The sequence below is a fragment of the Cupressus sempervirens genome, chromosome 11 (genome assembly GCF_028749045.1).
Source record: "Cupressus sempervirens isolate cs-2001-9-10 chromosome 11, ASM2874904v1, whole genome shotgun sequence".
NCBI lineage: Eukaryota > Viridiplantae > Streptophyta > Pinopsida > Cupressales > Cupressaceae > Cupressus > Cupressus sempervirens.
This window is the reverse complement of record NC_143128.1, coordinates 660,402,766-660,421,523: the sequence shown is the minus strand read 5'-3', so window position 1 is coordinate 660,421,523 and position 18,758 is coordinate 660,402,766.

The following is an 18,758-nucleotide window of genomic DNA, read 5'->3' as shown; positions in this document are numbered from 1 at the left end:
CCGTGATTTCAACAGTATCATCACTGGGTTTGTGTAGATGATAGATATTTTTCCACATGTTTGTTGCATCATTTACTACATGCTCAATGTCTTTGACAAGTATCAAACAAGTGTGGAATCTAATCATCATGTTACCTTCGTGGTCTTTCATTGATTTCTTCACTTCAGCATTAGTGAGACTCAACAGGAGATTCCTCAAGGTCTGCTCATAAATATCTTTGACAGTCTTAGTTGCAGCTTCCCATCTTGGTTACAATCTTTCCAATAGCTCTTTGGAGATCTGAGAGGCTATCTAGTCTGGGGAGTATTTCCATTTACCCATTTTGTTCAGTACCAGTTCCTTGATCTACATTTTCTCCTATTTTGTTCTGGTTTCAAACTTTAATGCTTTAAAGTTTGTGAAGCTAGCTCCTGCATCTAATTGCTTCAGTCTTGCCTCAAAGGTGAGTGGAGGCTTAAGAAGTACATGTTCCTTCTTTCCCTATCTTGTTCTCTCAGAGAACACTATAGTGGTTTACTTTGTAGGTTTGGTGATAGTCACCTTACCTTTCTTTCATTGAGGCTCTTCTTCTTTTTCAGACTCGACTTCCTCCTCTTCTTCATCTTCTCCTCTCCCTTCTGTTATCATGAGAGGGCCAACATCTATTTTCAGTTTGGCTATGTTCCTCTTTCCTTTGCTAATGGCCTGAGGGATCTTAATTTGAAGCTCAATTCTAGCCTTAGCTTCATCATATGTTCCAAAAATTGGTTGCCTTGGGTCTATAGGTTCATTCACCAGTGCTTCTATGATGTCCCTGGTTTCATCAATATTTACCTCATAGGGAAGAGGTTTCACCCATGCTACCTGAGGCCTAACTGCCTCTATATATACCTTGTCACAGTCTACCATGAAACATACATCTTCCTTGTACTCTTCAACAAGTCTTGAAGGAATTCAGAACCTATTGTTCATTCTTTCCTTAAATTCTTCAGAATAACTATCCAAAACACTATCAAAATATTCGCCTAATTCGGCGATGAATTCATTAATTTGATAAAGAATTGGGATATCCTTTTTCCATACTATTGATCCTTTAGATGGAAAGGATTTTAGAACATAGAAAAGAAAACAAATCAAAAGTGAACCAAATTTACAGGAGTTGTTCTTGGAAGTCCTTATGCTTTCCATATTTTTATTGAATTGGGACAAAAGCAATTTCGATAAATCAAACTCTACATTCTTCTTTACTATTTTGTATGCCAAATCCATAGCTTCATAGGATACACTATTTGGATGGCTTGAACTATAGATTTTATGAGAAATGATGTGAATGCCAAATCTTAATTCAACATCAGTTACTGTACTGAGCTTAAGTCCTCTGCCATCCCATTCTGCTTGGGTTAGTCTTTGCAATTCTCCCAACCTAGGGTTTTGGTAGTCTTGGCTTTGTTCAACATGGGGAGTCCAGTAATTTTGCTAATCATTCTCTTAGTGATAGGAACTGGTTGCTCTAACCACAATTGGCCATTGTGAACCCGACTGAGTACATATCTAACCCATTTTACTTGAAATTTCTTTGGCAAATGCAAAATATGGGTTAACCCTTTTGTTTCAAGATGTTTATGTTTAAGTTTCAAGTTTCCATCTATGCTCATTTCACCTAGGGCATTGTCAATTTCTAGGTTTCCAAGCTCTTGAATAGAACACTTGAAATGAGAGTGAATGTCATTAATAAGAAGTACCTTTGGAGGGATTTGTGACTGAGCACCATTGGGGTCTAATGCTTTTGCAATTGCTGGTGCCAATTTGAAGTTCGGGGTCTTCCATTCCTCTCCTCTAACCAGCATTTTTGAACCTTTCTTTGTCTTGGAGCTGCCACTTCTAGATGCCATTGCTACTCGATAGGTGTAGAAAAATTCTGAACAGATTCTTTGCCCTTTTGAAAAATTCACTTTGAAAATGCTTTAAGCTTGCTCTGGAATCGCAGAAGATAACTTAGCCCTTTGTTCGCAGTGAAAAATGAGATCAAATTTTGCCCCTTTTGACAAAAAATTTGCCATAAATGTTTTGGTATGATGGTAGATGAAATGACAAGTTGTCATCCACTAGCTCGATAGATATTATCAACTCGGCGATCAAATGAAAACATTGAAATACTGACCTAACTCGGTTAGGTCACGAATTGACCTTGCTCGGTTGACACAACTTGGTCAATGAAACTTTGTTGCGCTCAACCGAACTTGGTAAAGTCTTTTACCGACCTAACTCAGTAGCTGCTACTCGATAAATGAAGCTTTGTTACACCTGACTGAACTCGGTAAAGTCTTGAACCGTCCTGAAGTCAAAGTGTATCTGAAATACTGATTTGATGATCCTTCTTCCTTTGGAGTTGCTTAGGATAAATCTTGGAGGATGCAGTTCCAATCATTCTTTTATGAATATTAATTGGAAATGGTGGAATCACCCATTTCTTGAGTGACATGAACATCTTCATTACTTGATTTATTTTGCTCGGTAGATTTTGGAATCCACTATTGCTTCATTTGCTTCCGAATGTTGTCTGCTTTGATTTTCTTCTCATCTTCAATTCTTTTGATATTCATGCAATTTTTAGCTATATGACCAAGTTCTGTACATGTATAGAATCTTATTGTAGTGTCCTTTTTCCTTAGGTGATGTCTAGCACAATTTATGCCAGAATGTCCATATTCTCCACAATAGTGACATCTGCACTAAGTGTTGTAGTCCCATCCAAATATGGCTTTGACAATCTGTTTAGCTAGATTGAATGATTTAGTTTTGCATTGGAATTATTTATGACCACACTTTTTGCATTTGTGATAGTTGCCCTCAAATTTTGGTTTTTCTTTACACTCATTTGCCTTATGACCATGCTGATTGCAATTGAAGCATTTGCCACTAAATTTTGCTTTCCCGTTGCTCCAGCATTTGTTTGATGTATGTCCTAACCTGCCACAGTGATTACAAGTGGGTCTTTTATTCCTTTGTTCACCTTGTTTGGAGGATTCACCTTCTTCCTTGTATCCAAGACCAACTTTACCCTTTTGTCTATGAAAGTTTTCCTCATTTTGTTGATTTAATTGATTTATATCTGTTTGGGATTTCATCATTCTTTCATTGACTTTCCTTTTAGAGATTAGGTCATTTTCCAAGCTTTCATTGATTTTTCTCTTAGTTCTTAAGTCATTCTATAGAATTTCATTTTGTGCTCTGAGAATCCTAATTTCTTCATTTGCATTAGAGAGTTGGTCTATAAGATCTTCATGCTGATGGGATTGATTATGAATTTCATGACTTCTATCTTCCAATTCTTCTTGTGCTTTGTTTCTTTGTTCCAAAACTTCACATAGCCTGATTGACTGTATTTCTTGCTCTCTTTTAAGCTTTCTTACCTCTTCTTGCAGAGATCCATTCTTTTCTAGAAGCTCTTTGATTGCTTTTTTAGCTTCTTCTGAATTACATGATGGTAACAAATCTTCAATCCTTTCTTCAACATAAAAATGGTCATTCATTTGTCTTGCAAGTTCCTTTCTTCTTTTTAGGGATTGAGAAAGATGTTCCTTTGCTTCTTTGAGTTGAACCATGGCCATTTCTAGATCTAACTTTTCATTTTCTATAACTTTCTCCAATCTGAATATCTCCATTGACTTTGATCTTTGCTCAAGCTATCAAGCTTTGTCCTGAGAACCAAATAGCTCTGATACCAATTGTTGGAAATATTCAAGATATAACAAGTTACTGAGAGGGGAGGGGTGAATCAATAACTTTACAACTTTTAAGTTAATTCAGCATAAACTAAAAATCATTCATTTACCTAATCTAATGCATGCAAGAAATAAATAAATATTCATAACACATATGCATAGAGATTTTGGTGACCTAGAAACCTTCCAAAATAGAAAGTAAAACTAGTGTGGGGATGAAACCCACAAAACTTCTTTTCTGCAGTAGGAAGTTAGCCGGTTAAGGCATACAATGATCACTTCTGGTGATCTGCCCTGTTAGGAGCAAAAAAGGATTGCTAGATCCACCTTGTTAAAGGACTTAAAACATACTTTACAAGTATGCACTCTGTTAGGAGATTTATACAAAGACTGTTAAGTCTACCTTGTTAGAGGATTTTTAGATGACTCACCTGTTAGGATGAATCAATTAGATCTACATATACCTTGATTAGATCCTTTGCAATAATCACCTCTTGTGATTGATGAAATCTTTACTGCACCTTGTGAACCTTGCTAATATACTGCTCTACTGCTGAATTCACATCTGTCTCTTGTACATATTCATACATCACACTTGTCCATTACAACAATTACAATTCTGTATTATACACATATATACCATTTCAGTAATTATAGATGCAAGGTCGGCTGAACACAAGTAAACAAAATATAACTGAGTCGGCCAAATAGTAATATAAAATCGGGTTCTTCAGAATGACTTGATGACCTTCTAATACATGGCATCCACTACATTACACGGCATTGTCATGCACTTGATAGAGGTAGGGGCTCGGTTCATACTACTCATACAACGTTTCCTAGAACTCGGTAGATATAGTGTCACTCGGTAAAAGCTAATTTCTTTGTTAACTGAATGAGCTTGGTTAATACTGAGTCCTTCTTCACTCAGTCAATACTGAGTCCATCTTTACTCGATTAACACTAAGTACATCTTCACTCGGTTAACACTGTGTCTGTCTTTACTCGGTTAACACTGCTTCTATCTTTACTCGGTTAATACTGAGTCCTTCTTCACTCGGTCAATACTGAGTCCATCTTTACTCGGTTAACACTAAGTACATCTTCACTTGATTAACACTGCATCCGTCTTTACTCAGTTAAGACTGCTTCTATCTTTACTCAGTTTGAACTATGCATTTGATGCTCAGTTTCAATTGTGTCTTCGACGCTCAGTTTGAACTGTGTAATGAGTGTTGTCACTAATGGCAAATACCTTTATGCCAACACCCACAACACAATGATAAATTGTGAGCCTCTTATCTGGGAGGTCTTAGGTTAGAGTCTACTCAAGATTAATAGATAAAAATAGTAATTAATATTGGATTCAACCTCATATAGAAGAAAATTTTATGGATAAATTGATTTGAAAGTGACATGATCAAGTGTTGTAGTAAAGGAATCTCTATTTTTTCCGATTTCTTTTTCTTAAAGACAAAATATTTTTCTTAGTAAATTAATAATGGATTTACAAATTAGGTTTCTAGACAAGCCATGGTTACAATCATTAGATTTGTGAGCATTAAAAAGATTCACCACTAATGCAACCTTTGAAGCCCTTTAGACTAAATTCATTATAAGATTTAAGAATTGGTGGGGTAGGGAAGGCTTTGGAATTAGTGTTGTATTTTCTCCATGCACACTATAAGTTTAGATGCACCATGCATCTTATGGTTTTTTTTCCTTAAATCTAAAACTTAGTTAGGACATTCCTATGAAGAAAAAAGTATCATCAAAATTTCTATAGTAATGGAATAGTTTAGAATACATTTTGTGTGTATTGATCATTTTAGACTTGCAAATTTGGCAAGTTCAATTAGATGGGAATATTGTTCTCATTACAAGGACTAACAAATTAAACAACATCCATGTAGAAACTAGAGCCATGTAATAAGTCTGAGTGAGAGTGGGATAGATAGATTTCAGGTGGCAAAGAGAAGTTAGAGGAATCTATCAATGATATGGTGATGTAGATTGATATACAGGGTAGGTTATGTTTTCTTTGGGGTTGTGTGGGTGAGTTTCGTTTGTCTCATCCTTCTTGAGGAACATTCTTTTTTTGTTTTGTCGTATAGGGGTTCCCTATGGCTACTAGTTTGGGTCTTGTTTGGCATCTTGGATAGCCTAGCAAGAATGATGCTTTGGGTATTTTTTTCACAATGGACTAGTTTTGGATGTTGATTTCTTTTCTTTCCCTACCCCTTTTTTGGTATTTTCGTCATTATCTTCTACAATGATTCCTCTTCCCTTGGGGATTTTTTTGTTTTGGTCTAGTAGCTAGGATCATGGTGTAATTATCATTTTGGTAAGGGTTTTCCCTTTATTCTCAAACATTGACATACCTTAGGCTTCTTCTAGGTTATCATGTTCATGACTAAGGAGATCGTGTGTACTACTTTGATTGATGTATTTTTTGTGCTTCCTCATTAGATCTACTCTTTAGTCATTCCTTGTCTTATTTTCTCAATTTGGTGGTTTAAAGGTGGATCCGATCTTCTAGTTGTTCTTTGGTGTCTTTTTTCTTTGGAGGCTTGATTGGTTGAAGGTCTTTCCCTCTCCCTTTATTCTTCTTTTTTATTTCTAACGATCTTCCTTGGTTGGTTATCTCCCTCAAAGAATTTTATTAAAGGATAGCCTTTCTCTTTGGAGGTAAGATTTCACCTAGTTTCTTGGAGGTAGATGTCATATTATTTCTATTTTATTATTCTTTCACATTTCCTTTTGAGGTTAGAAATCCTATTGAGGTTCAAGAACATCCTTTGGAGGTGATTTTCTATTGGTAAGATAAATTTAGTAGTTGTAGGTGTTATTCCTCTTTTACTCACTTGGTGGTAGCTTTTTGTTCTAGCTAGAGGCATTCTATTGGTTTTCTACTCCCTCACACTCTTGTTCTAAGAGACATTTACCTCTTTTTAGTTTTACAACCTTACATGTTTTCTTCTTGTTAATCTCTATTTTTTTGTTCTATTTTGGAGGTTTTTAATTGCCTTAAGGACTTGTTGGAGTTATTTTTTCTTTTTTGGTGTCCTTCTCCACTCCTCTTGTTTGTCTCACATTTGTTAGGAGAAAAGGGTATTCTCTGGTCATTGGCTCAAGGTTCCCTCCTAAACCACTTTTGTTACAAAATTTAAAATTGTACGTGTTGGATCTTGGGTCTACATAGTTGTGGCTCCTTTCAAATTCCTTTTGAATTCACTTCTTATGAATTCCATTCTTCCTATAATTTTTTACTTGATATTTCCTTGATGATCTTTCTATTTCATTGTATTGTTTTGGGCCCTATCCCCCCTTAATCTAATCCAAATAAATGGAACATCAAGTAAGTATATTACCTTTTATAATCCAACCCTTAAGTAGAAATAGATTAATGAGTTCTATATTTGAATTAGTTTAATAATGGTACCATTGTTCTTACCATCAATATTCAAACTTCTTGAAATAGATTAATAAATGATTAACCACTAATAATGTCCTTCTTTCACGTGTCAATAGTTCCACATATAAAAAAATCACCTCGTATAGAAAAAATATACTAAATGACATACATAAAAAGAAAAAAAAATTAATGATTTATATTATTATTTGGTCAACTTCATTAAAAAATAAATTTTGTAATCATTTATAAAATGGATGGGCGAGAAAGACACCATGGTTTATTTCAAGAGATCCAACATTGCAAGAAGTTGGAAGATATTTTAAAAACATGGTTCTTTATCCATAGAATCCATAAAGGTACAAGAAACATTAAAATAATGAATCATGTTTAGTTAGTGATGCCCAATGGTTTCCTTGGGCTTTCCTTCCAATTATTATGTCTCTTTGTGTGATCCTAATTTTTATATATTTATGTTTTTGTATCTATGATAAACTTAACTTTTATCAATAATATAATCCCTCTCCTCTCAGTATGGACTTAGCCACAAGTTGTGGTGAACCACAATAAATTTGTGTCTCTTTCTCTAATCTTATTTTTTGTGTATTACTTCATTTCTTTCTATAATTAATAATTTGTATCAAAGTAGGTTGGAACTCTTGGCCAGGATTTGGTAATTAAACTACTTGGATATGGAAGATGCTAAGATAAAGAAGTTTTTTGGCAAGAGTTTTGGTCTTTAGAATGGATAGATGGAAGCCTTACTAATTAAGAAAGATCCATTCTTTAGATTAAAAGGCCCAAATCAAAGAAGCTAGTCAAGGTGACAAGTGAGGAGAAATAAAAAGAATGATAGAATAGAAAAATCATCTATCTTTCTCTCATTTTACAACAACCTCTTGTTTAATGATCAATCTAGAAAAAAATTGAAAAATTTATAGGAGAAATTATATTCAATGTATGATATGGTCTAAACATCCAACAAGGTTTTTCTACTCATTTTTTCTTTATAATCTAAAAATGAGATAAGGTGGAATTATGTCAAACTACATAAATGAATTCAACACCATTTGAACTCAATTAACTTCAGAGGGCATCCCATTAGACTATCAAATAGATATCACTATCTTGTTTTTTTTGTTATCAAATAATAGGGAAGGAGTTGTGATGGTTTTAAGTACATTAATTACACCCAAAATAAAATTGAAGTTAAAGGATATTACAAAAACTCTCCTTAGAAAACATATGAGAAGGAAACAACAAGAGCCTTCATTTGGTGATTTTCTAATGGTGGTTAGCACATAAAATAGAGTCATAAATATTAAAAGAGGAAGAAATAATGTTGAAAACAATTGGTTGATTGTGTATTGTATTTGATTTTACACAAAATGCCATATCTTTACTAGTCAATGTATGTCGAGCTCACTTGCGCATTAAAGATAGCTACCCTATGTCTGTCAAGCATTCTAGAGTTTGCCAAGTTTAGAAGATAGTGCCTACTGAGTTCACTTGGGTGACAAATAGAAGTTCATAGAAGCTAAGTGTTAACTAAGCTCACTTGATTACCAAAGGAACTTTCTAAAAATGAAGTGTTAACTGAGTTCACTTGGTTAACATAGGAAAACCATTTTTGAGTTAGTCTCTACTAAGCAAGGTTAGCTAACAAAGGATTTTTTTGTTATGGTATATTGAGTTCAATAGTTTTATTTCTTAGTTCTAGGTAACATAGGAGATGAATATTAATTATTATAACTTCTATTCAAGCTGACTTGACAATGTGTATGATATAAATATAAGGTCAAGATGAGGATTGAGTTTGTGCAAGATACCAAAAAATTTGAAGATGCTACAAGGAAGCACATTAGATGGATAAGAAGAATATCCTTATGGAGCTACAAAGATACATTAAATAAAAAAGGATTGAGTATAAAAGCCAGAATTGAGATCTGTAATCAGCAGTTTAGATGCATCAAAAATTAGGTCATCTCATTGTTACTCTCTAACCATTATAGCAGTGATCTAAATCTCTTAATAGAGTTGGCTTAATAACTATTTGTAAATCCTCTAACAAGATGTCATTTCCAAATTGAAGTTTATAAAGACCTCTAACAAGGCCACTCCTAATAGGGTGATTAAATCCTCTAATAGAGTCACACCTATAAGTGTGTTTTGTAACCTTTAATAGGGTTGGATCCTAACATGGCTCACTTCAAAAAAGTGAAAATCAGTAATTAGTTATAGTTGGTGGTTTTTCCCAAATTGGGTTTCCATGTTAAATCTTGGCATCACTTGTGTTCATGCTATTTATTTTGTGTATATCCAACTAAGTTAAGTAAGGTTAATCAGAGTTAATATCTGAAGTTTTGCATGTTAAGCATTTACTGAGCTATAGCATTTTAGTAGTGTAAACCAAGTGCTTGTGTGTTTACTGAGCATCAGTAATTTCAATGAAGTTTATGGTATGTGCTTAAATCTAAGGGATCTAGTATTTATTTTAGTTGTAACTAATTTATCTCTCCCCTCTTAGTTACTCCTCTTTTATTTCCAACAATTGGTATTAGAGCTTCTTGGTGCTCTTAGAGAAAGGTTCAAGGACCTAAGCTAAAGATCTAGATGTCTTATAGGAGAGAGATTCCCAAGCTGAACAAATATAACTTCCAAGCATGGTAGGAACTTATGAAGTTACACTTGGAAACCATCAGTGATTTAGGTTTGAAATACTTGGAAAATGCTTACAAGGCTCCTACTAGAACACTGACTATGGAAGAGATTTCTAAAAAGAAAAAAAAACATAACATCATGATTATTGGTCAACATTGCATATATCTTAATAATGTTGAGTTTGATGAGGTCAAAGAATGTTCTTCTACTCATGACATGTGGACCAAACTGAAGGATGTCTATGGAGGTGATGATAACATAAAAAGAGACAAGGAAGAAAGCTTGAGAGGTTGGTATAATCATATGAAAATGAGAGAGGATGAAAACATTACAAAATATGTTATGGGAATGAAAGCTAGTGTGACTGCTATCAAAGCCTCTAGAGGAACAATTGAAGATTTAATAGTGATAAGCAACATACTCTGAACCCTTCTTCCTATCTATGAAATCAAAGTGTTTTCTATTCAAGAGATGAGATGTGATCCAAATTAGAAGATAACTTTGGATTCCCTACTTGGAAGATTGATTGCATTTGAACTAGACAACTATGATAATTATACTCTTAGTTCTAGAAATCTTGAGTCTGCATTTGAAGATAAGGTATCACTTGAGAAGAAGGCTTAAAAATCTAGAAGAAAACAATCTAAAAGTGAAGAAGAAGATAGCTTTGATAGTGATCTTGAAGCCATTGAAGAATTTCTTTCAAGAAGGTATCCCAAAGAAAAAGGAAAATACAAAGGTAAAATTCTTTTGATCTATTTCTCTTGTGAAGAAGGTGGACACATTGTTGCAAGATGTCCAAACCAAGAAGAAAATGATGAAAAGAAGAACAAGTACAAAGGTAAGAAGGATTTCAAGAACTTCAAGGACTACAAAGACAATGGTAAGAAATATTGTTTTATGGCTAAAGATTCAGATAGCAGTGAAGATGAAATGGTTTATATTACTGTAAAAGATGAATTTGATGATGAAGGAGATATAATGAAACTTATCTCTCATGTAAGAAAAAACAATACATGGATTATTGATAGTGGCTGCTCACATCATATGACTGGTGACAAAATAAATTTTGAACATATGGAACATTATGATGGTGGAAGTATGAGATTTGGAAACAATAAACCATGTTGCATAAAGGTAAAAGATTGTATCTCACTAACCAACAAACTTAGATGTGATAATGCTCAATGGGTTGAAGGACTAAAGCATAATCAATTGAGTGTGGCATAGTTGAATAACATTGGAGTCAAGGTATAATTCATGGGTAAAAGCACAAACATGTGTCACCCTTTTGTAATGGAAAAGGCTAACAAAAGTATAACTATTCACCTTCAATGACATAAAAATGGTATTATTATTTAGAATTTGAGAATGAAGTAAACTAATGAAATGTGTAGAAATGGATAAGTTTAAGATTATAATTTTAAACAATTATTTTGAATAAGAATTGATAGATATTTCTATTTTTTATATATAATTTTTAGTTGCTGAAAAATGCTAAAAATTAGGGGTTTATTTCCCACCAAAAAATTATATGGAAATAAACTTATTTCCATTTGAATTCAGACTATGTTATAGATAACAAATGTAACTAGAACAATCAAAAATAAAAATTGACTTTAGACCTATATTTTCTCTTTTATAATGATTCAAATGTCAACTCACCTGAAATCGATATTTTTCTTCTCCCAAAAATTTTTTTAAAACAAATCGATTCTTAGTAGAAGAAAAAATATGCATTCTGAAAGAGGACTCTCTCCTCTAGAACATCATATAACTTTTATAAAAAAAAATTATATGATTGAACAATTTTTTCTTTCTCAAAATTGACATTTTTTTAATGTTAAAATATGTGCTTGTAGAATTTTTCAATTATAATATACTATATCTAATTAAAACACTATAAACTCTATATGAGAATATTCTTGACTTTAAGCTCTATAAAATGGTATTTATATGTTACTAAAAAATATCATAAAAAATAGTAAGAATTATTGAAATGTCAGTTTTCTGAAATAATTTAATTTCTTTAATAATTGGATACAAAATAGTATAAAACATTCATTTAATAGACATTTTCGGTTGGAAAAGTGTGAGAACATATATAACTTCACTAAAAATGAATTTATCTAGATCATATGTTTGATAAAAAATGATTTTTGGATAGAAATACTCAAATTTAGTTATTCTGATAAGTCAGCCTAAAAGGTGTCACAACTTTGTACTTTTACCCTCATGAATGGGAAGGCCAAGCTATTGGATAGAAAAGGAAATCTAGTTGGGTCTGGTAAACACACAAAAGGTAACCTATTCTACCTAGATCTCAGTGAAAGTTCAAGTTTCACTGCTCAAGTAGAAGAAAGCTAGTTATGGAATAAAATGCTATGCCATGTGAACTTTGATAATCTAATCAAGGAAAGAAAGAAGAAAAGAGTAAGAGGTATACCTAACCTAAGAAAACCTAATATGGGCCTATGCAAAAATTGTCAAACTGGTAATATGGTAAAGACATGTTTTAAAAGAAAGGACTATCATTTTGAATAAGTCTTGGAGGTAGTTCATATAAACTTATGCAAAACTATTGGAATAGAGAGCTATAGTGGAGATAAGTATGATATTATTTTTGTTGATAATTATTGTAGAATGATGACTATAATGTATCTGAAAGATAAGTCTGAAGCATTTCAAAAATTGAAGTGTTATGTAACAAGAGTAGAGAAAGAAACTAGAAAGAAGCTAAATTTTTTAAGGTTAGACAGAGATGGTGAATTTATTTCCAATGAATTTTGCATTGAAAGAGGAATTAAGAGACATGTACCAGTCCCTAGTACACCACAATAGAATGGTATAGTTGAAAGAAGGAACAAATCCATCATTGATTGTGCAAGCACCTTGATAATAGAAAAGAGTGTTGCAATCAAACACTAGAAGGAAACAATCATTACTATAGTGCATACCTTGAATAGAGTATAATTAAAGAAAGACTCAAATCAAACTCCTTATGAACTATTGTATGGTTACAAACCTAATGTAAGTTACTTGAAAGTATTTGGTAGCAAATGTTATATTCCAAAAGAGTCTATGAAAGGAAAATTTGATGTCCAAGGTGATGAAGGAATATTCCTAAGATACTCTTGTAGATATAAAGCATATAAATGTCTAAACTTGTCAACTCATAAGATCATAGAAAGTGAACATGTAAGAATTGATGAGTTTGTAGAAAAGAGTGCAAAAGAGAGTAGCAAAGAACTTGAGGATTACATAAAGTTTGTCTACTATGAACCTAATACATTGCCAAATCCAATTGAAAGTCAACAAACTTCACCTCTCAAGTCCCCATAATCTTCAAACACTATTGAGTTATAACCAGTGCAACCCAAGTCATAGTTTGAAGGACACAAGTCACAGTCAGAAGCTACCGAGTTGTTTCCAAAGAAAATTGAGTTTAATGGACCCAAGTCATAGATAGTGGGACCTAAGCTTGATATAGAGGATCATGGAGAGGCTAGTGAAACAAGTTATAAATCCAAATTACCTATGTTAGCAAGATTTGTAAAAAGGCACCATGCACTTGATCAAATCATTGGAGATAAGTCAGATGGAACAATGACAAGAAACAAATTGAAAGGTACATGTTTGTTTACTAGAATTAAACCTAGATCAGTGAAATATGCTTTGGATAATGAAAGTTGGATTGAAGCTACAAATAAAGAGATGGATCAGATAGAGGATAGTTAGACTTAGACTCTTTTTCCAAGACCAAAGGATAAAAATGTAATTGGCACAAAGTGGGTTTTTAGAAATTAGTTGAATGAAGATGGAGAAGTTCCTAGAAAAAAATCAAGGTTAGTATGCAAAGGCTATTCTTAGGAAGAAGGTATTGATTATGGTGAAATTTTTGCTCCTGTTTCCAGAATAGAAGGTATTGGAAATTTACTTGCTTATGTTGTACATAGAGGATTTAATGTTTATCAAATGGATGTGAAATCAGTATTCTTGAATGTAATTCTTGAAGAGGAAGTTTACATAGAACAACCTGAAGTTTTTGTGGATCCTAGTAAAAAGGACATGGTCTCAAGAAATCTCCTAGAGCTTATTGTGAAATACTTCTTAACTACTTTATAAAGATTGGTTTACTAATAACAAATTATAATAGTAGCCTATATATCAATGAAGGACTAGACAAGAAGATTATGTTTGCTGAAATCTTTGATGATGACACATTATTTACTCAAAATGATGACTTATACAAAGATCTTTTAGAAGAGATGAGTAAAGAATTTGATATGTCCATGTTTGGAGAGATAAAATCCTTTGTTGGATTGTAGATTTAGTAGAAGAAAGATAGTATCTACATTACGCAATCCAAATATACCAAGGTGATACTAAAGAAGTTTGGAATGGAAGATTCAAGACTAGTTGGAACACCTATGTCTATTAGACATAAGATTTTCAAAAAATGATGATTCCAAGGAGGTAGATCAAATCACACATAGATCAATGATTGGAAAACTATAATATGTAGCACATATAAGGCCAGATATTGCATTAGTATTTGGTATGGTGGCAAGATTCTCAGCAAATCCTAGAGAAAATCATATGATGACAATACGGAGAATCATGAGGTATTTGAAGGGTATTGAAGACTATGGATTATGGTTTTAAAAAGGAGACAATTTGGATTTGAAAGCATTTATAGATGTTGATTGGGAAGGGAGTGTTGATGATAGGAAGAGCACTAGTGGTGGATCATTATTTCTTGGTAAAAGATTAGTATCTTGGATAAGAAAGAAGAAAAATTATAAATTTCCCTGTCTATAGTAGAGGCAAAGTATGTGGCAACAGTAGTTAATTGTTCAAATATTGTTTGGTTCAAACAATTGTTGGCAGGTATGAAGATAGAAATCAAGGATCTAGTGGTTATCTTCAGTGATAACACCAGTGCAATTAATATATCAAAGAATCATATGATGCATACCAAAACCAAGTACATTGCTATAAAATATCATTTTCTAAGAGAACTAGTTTAAGATAAAGAGGTAAGATTGGAATATGTGAATACTAAAGAATAAATTGTAGACATATTCACTAAGCTATTACCTAAGGATGTTTTTTTTCATCTAAGAGATAAGTTAGGGGTCATTCCCCTATTTGAAGCTCACAAAATGAAGTCTAGTGATGCATCAACTAGAGCTTATTGAAGATCATTAAAGTTGATGCAATATTGAAAAGAGTACATTACATATGAATTAGTATATGAGGTACACTAATATCTGAATATTATCTTTGGCATGAGATGTCAAAGAGGGAGAGGTTTCTATCATATACAAAAAAATTCTTAAAAGGGGGAGTATACATTTCACAGAAATTTTATATTTGAAGATATCAGAGAAAGAAGATGAACTTGGTCTGATATCAAAGAGGGAGAGTTTGCCATTAGGAGAAGATGTTGAAGGAAGATTTTTATAATAGTGGAAGAAACAAAAGGAAGAGAGAGTTGACAGTGATAGAGGGAGTTCTCATGGATGAGAATTAGAATGAAAATAAGGATATGTTCCTTAATTTATTCTTGCTCTAAAAATTTATTATATTATGAAATGTTATATTGCCATCAACGCCAAAGAGGGATATTGTTAAAAATAATTTGTTAATTGTGTATTATCTTTGAAGTTACACAAAATGTCATATATCTACTAGTCATTATATGCTAGGCTCACTCGAGCATTAAAGATAGTTTTCTAGTTTCTACTGAGCATTCCAGAGTTTTCCAAGTTCAGAAGGCAGTGTTTATTGAGTTCACTTAGGAGAAAAAGAGAAGTTTTCAAAACTTGAGTGTTAACTGAGCTCACTCAATTAATGAAGGAAAAGTTGGATGAAACCAGTATTAACTAAGTTCACTTGATTATGAAAGGAACTTTGTGAAAATGCATTGTTAACCGAGTTGACTTGATTAACACTAGAAAATCATTTCTAAGTTAGTGTCTACCAAGTATGGTCAAAAAACAAAGGATTTTCTTGTTATGGCATATTGAGTTCAATAGTTTTGTTTGTTGGTTATAGCCAACTAGGGAGATCATTATTAATTATTCTAAGTTGTATTCAAGATCACTTGATAGTGTGTGTGATATAAATATGATGTAGGATCATCTAAGGTCTTTTCTATTTATCTCAATAGTTCGATGTAGGAGCATCTTGGCCATGATGTTATCTCACTAATTCTAATAGACATTGTTGACTTAAAAAAATTACCAAGTGCTAGTAAATTTTTAGTCATTGTGGAGTTGAAGATATCCCATGTCATGTTAACATATTGGTTAGTGTATTATCCCATTTATTCTACTAGTTTTGATCAAGCAATCCTTCAAGTGTCAAGTTGGCCAATTGCAATGTTTGTTGAGTTGCAATATGTGCCAAGTGTTCCTTCATGTGCCAAGTATTCCTTCATGTGTTGAGTGTTCCTATTGGTGCCAAGTGTTCCTATATGTGTTGAGTGCTAGTATTAATTTTCTATTTCTATTTCTAGTTTAAGCTAACCTGGTGCATATTTAATTTTGTAATGGGTATTTAATATTTGTTGAGAGCTAGCTTGTGGCTTATCTATGTTCTAGAATCTTTTGTAAGCCATTTTGGAAAGTATTTAAGGGGATCTTGGGTAAAGTCTTAATCAAAATTTTGGTAGAGTCTTAGGTGGAGCAACTTGGACGTAGAAGTTCATATTTGAGTCTAGAGATCTGTTCTTCTTTGAAATATGTATTCTTCTTTGTAATGGTCATAACTTGGAAGGCCATATAGTGAGGAATGTTTGATGTAAACTTCTTGATTTGAATATATGAAATATTGTCTCTCTAGATTTAAATATCATTCCTCTTGTTCATTTTCCATAGTGTGTTTGTTTCTTGGTTTCTAGATCACCTCATTTTGGGGTGCATCCGGATTAGTGATGCATTATTTGGTATCAGAGCTAAGTTGTTCCTAAGTGTGTAAGTAGATTGCTAAAGTGTGAGGCAATTTTTACCAGGACCTTGGTTGGGTGAAGTTTATCAATGAAGAGTTTTTATTTCAAAAGTCTTACCTAGTTGATGAATTTCATGTAGGATTGCAAATCTATAGATTTGGCCTACACTTGTAGAGGACTCGTCATTTGATTGTTGTTTGAATGTGTAAAGATGGTTCATAGAAGGAGAGATGCTGATCTACAATTATTTAACATGTTGAGGAAACTTACAACAAGAGTAGAAGCTATTGAGTTAGTGCAACATCATGGAAGACATCTTCATGATGTTGAGAGTGATGTGTATGATTATTTTTGGGATGATTTACATGAAAGGATTGATGATTTGGAAAAGTCTAATTTGAGTTGGCATCTAAGGATTAGAAAGAAGTTTTGTTGGCTAGTTAAAGAGATTATGAAGAGAAGAAGATAGATTGTGGAAGTACATGATAATTTTTCTGAAATCGAGGAAGTATCTTTTGGTTTTTATGAGCGGATGGGTAGATCTGTCATGGAAATCCTAGAGCATCTTGTTGTGCGCAATAAGATTGATGAAGAGGAGAGTTTCACTTATGTTTTTAAGGAATTAGATGTTTTTATATAGAATGATGTTAATGTTAGAATGTATGTGATTGAAGACTTATTTTTTGTTGTCGTTGTTAAGCTAGAGTTATATGTTCATTTTGTTACGAGTGATGTTGATTTGGATGTTGCATGTGGTAAGAAGATGGATTTACTTATTGGTAATATGGTTGAGGGTTTTAGAGGTGTTGTTGATGTGGATTTACATGATGCTCCTATTGTTGATATGGATCTGAACTTATATGTTGTTGCTAAGATGCTGAAGGATATAGATGTTGTTACTAATGTGGGTTTTGATGATGTTGTTGATCTATGTGTTTCTAGAGGAATGAATATACATGTTATTTCTATTATGGACTTGTATGTCGCTACTGTTATGGATCTGAGTTCATATGTTGTTGCTGATGGGGTTTGTGATTCTGATATTATTATTGATCTATTTTTCATGTATGAGGATGATGTTATGAATGATGTTGATGATAAGTTATAGCTGGAGCAGTGTAATTTTTAGTTGATTTCATATGTTAATTGGTTGGATGAGTTTCTTATTTTTGAATGGATGAAACATAGATAGTTTATTTTCAAATTTGATCTTTTATCCATGATGAAGTGGAAACCTTTTGCGGAGATGAAGCTAAGTATAGGATTTTCTTTTGGATGCAAAATGTGGGACACATTTTTCTATTTACATAGGGATTCTAATGCAGGAGCATTTGAAGTCATTTCTATTTACCTTGATATTATGATGCAGGAGCATCATGGCCATCATGTTATCCTATTGACTCTACTAGACATTATCGAGTTATAGCAATTATTGAGTGCTAGTAAATTTTTAGTCATTGTTGAGTTGAAGTTATCCCAAGTCATGTCAATATATTAGTTAGTATGTTATCCCATTTATTTTTCTAGTTTTGACCGAGTGATCCTTCAAGTGCCAAGTTGGTTGGTTGTAGTGTTTGCTGAATTATAATGTGTACCAAGTGTTCCTTCATGTACTAAGTGTTCCTTCATGTGTCGTGTGTTCCTATTGGTGCCATTTTTTCCTATATGTGTCGAGTGCCAACACTAGTTTTTAATTGTTTTCCTATTTTAAGCTAGCCTAGTGTGTATTTAATTTCATGATGGGTATTTAATATTTGTTGAGAGCCGACTTGTGACTTTCCAATATTATAGAATCTTCTATAATTCATTTTGGAAAGTATTTAAGGGGACCTTGGGTAAAGTCTTAATCATAATTTTGGTAGAGGAGTCTTAGGTGGAGCAACTTGGAGGTGGAAGTTTGTATTTGAGTCTAGAGATCTATTCTTCTTTCAAAGATGTATTCTTCTTTTTAATGGTTGTAACCCATAAGGTTGTATAGCTGAGCATGTTGCATGTAAATTTCTTGATTTGAATATATGAAATATT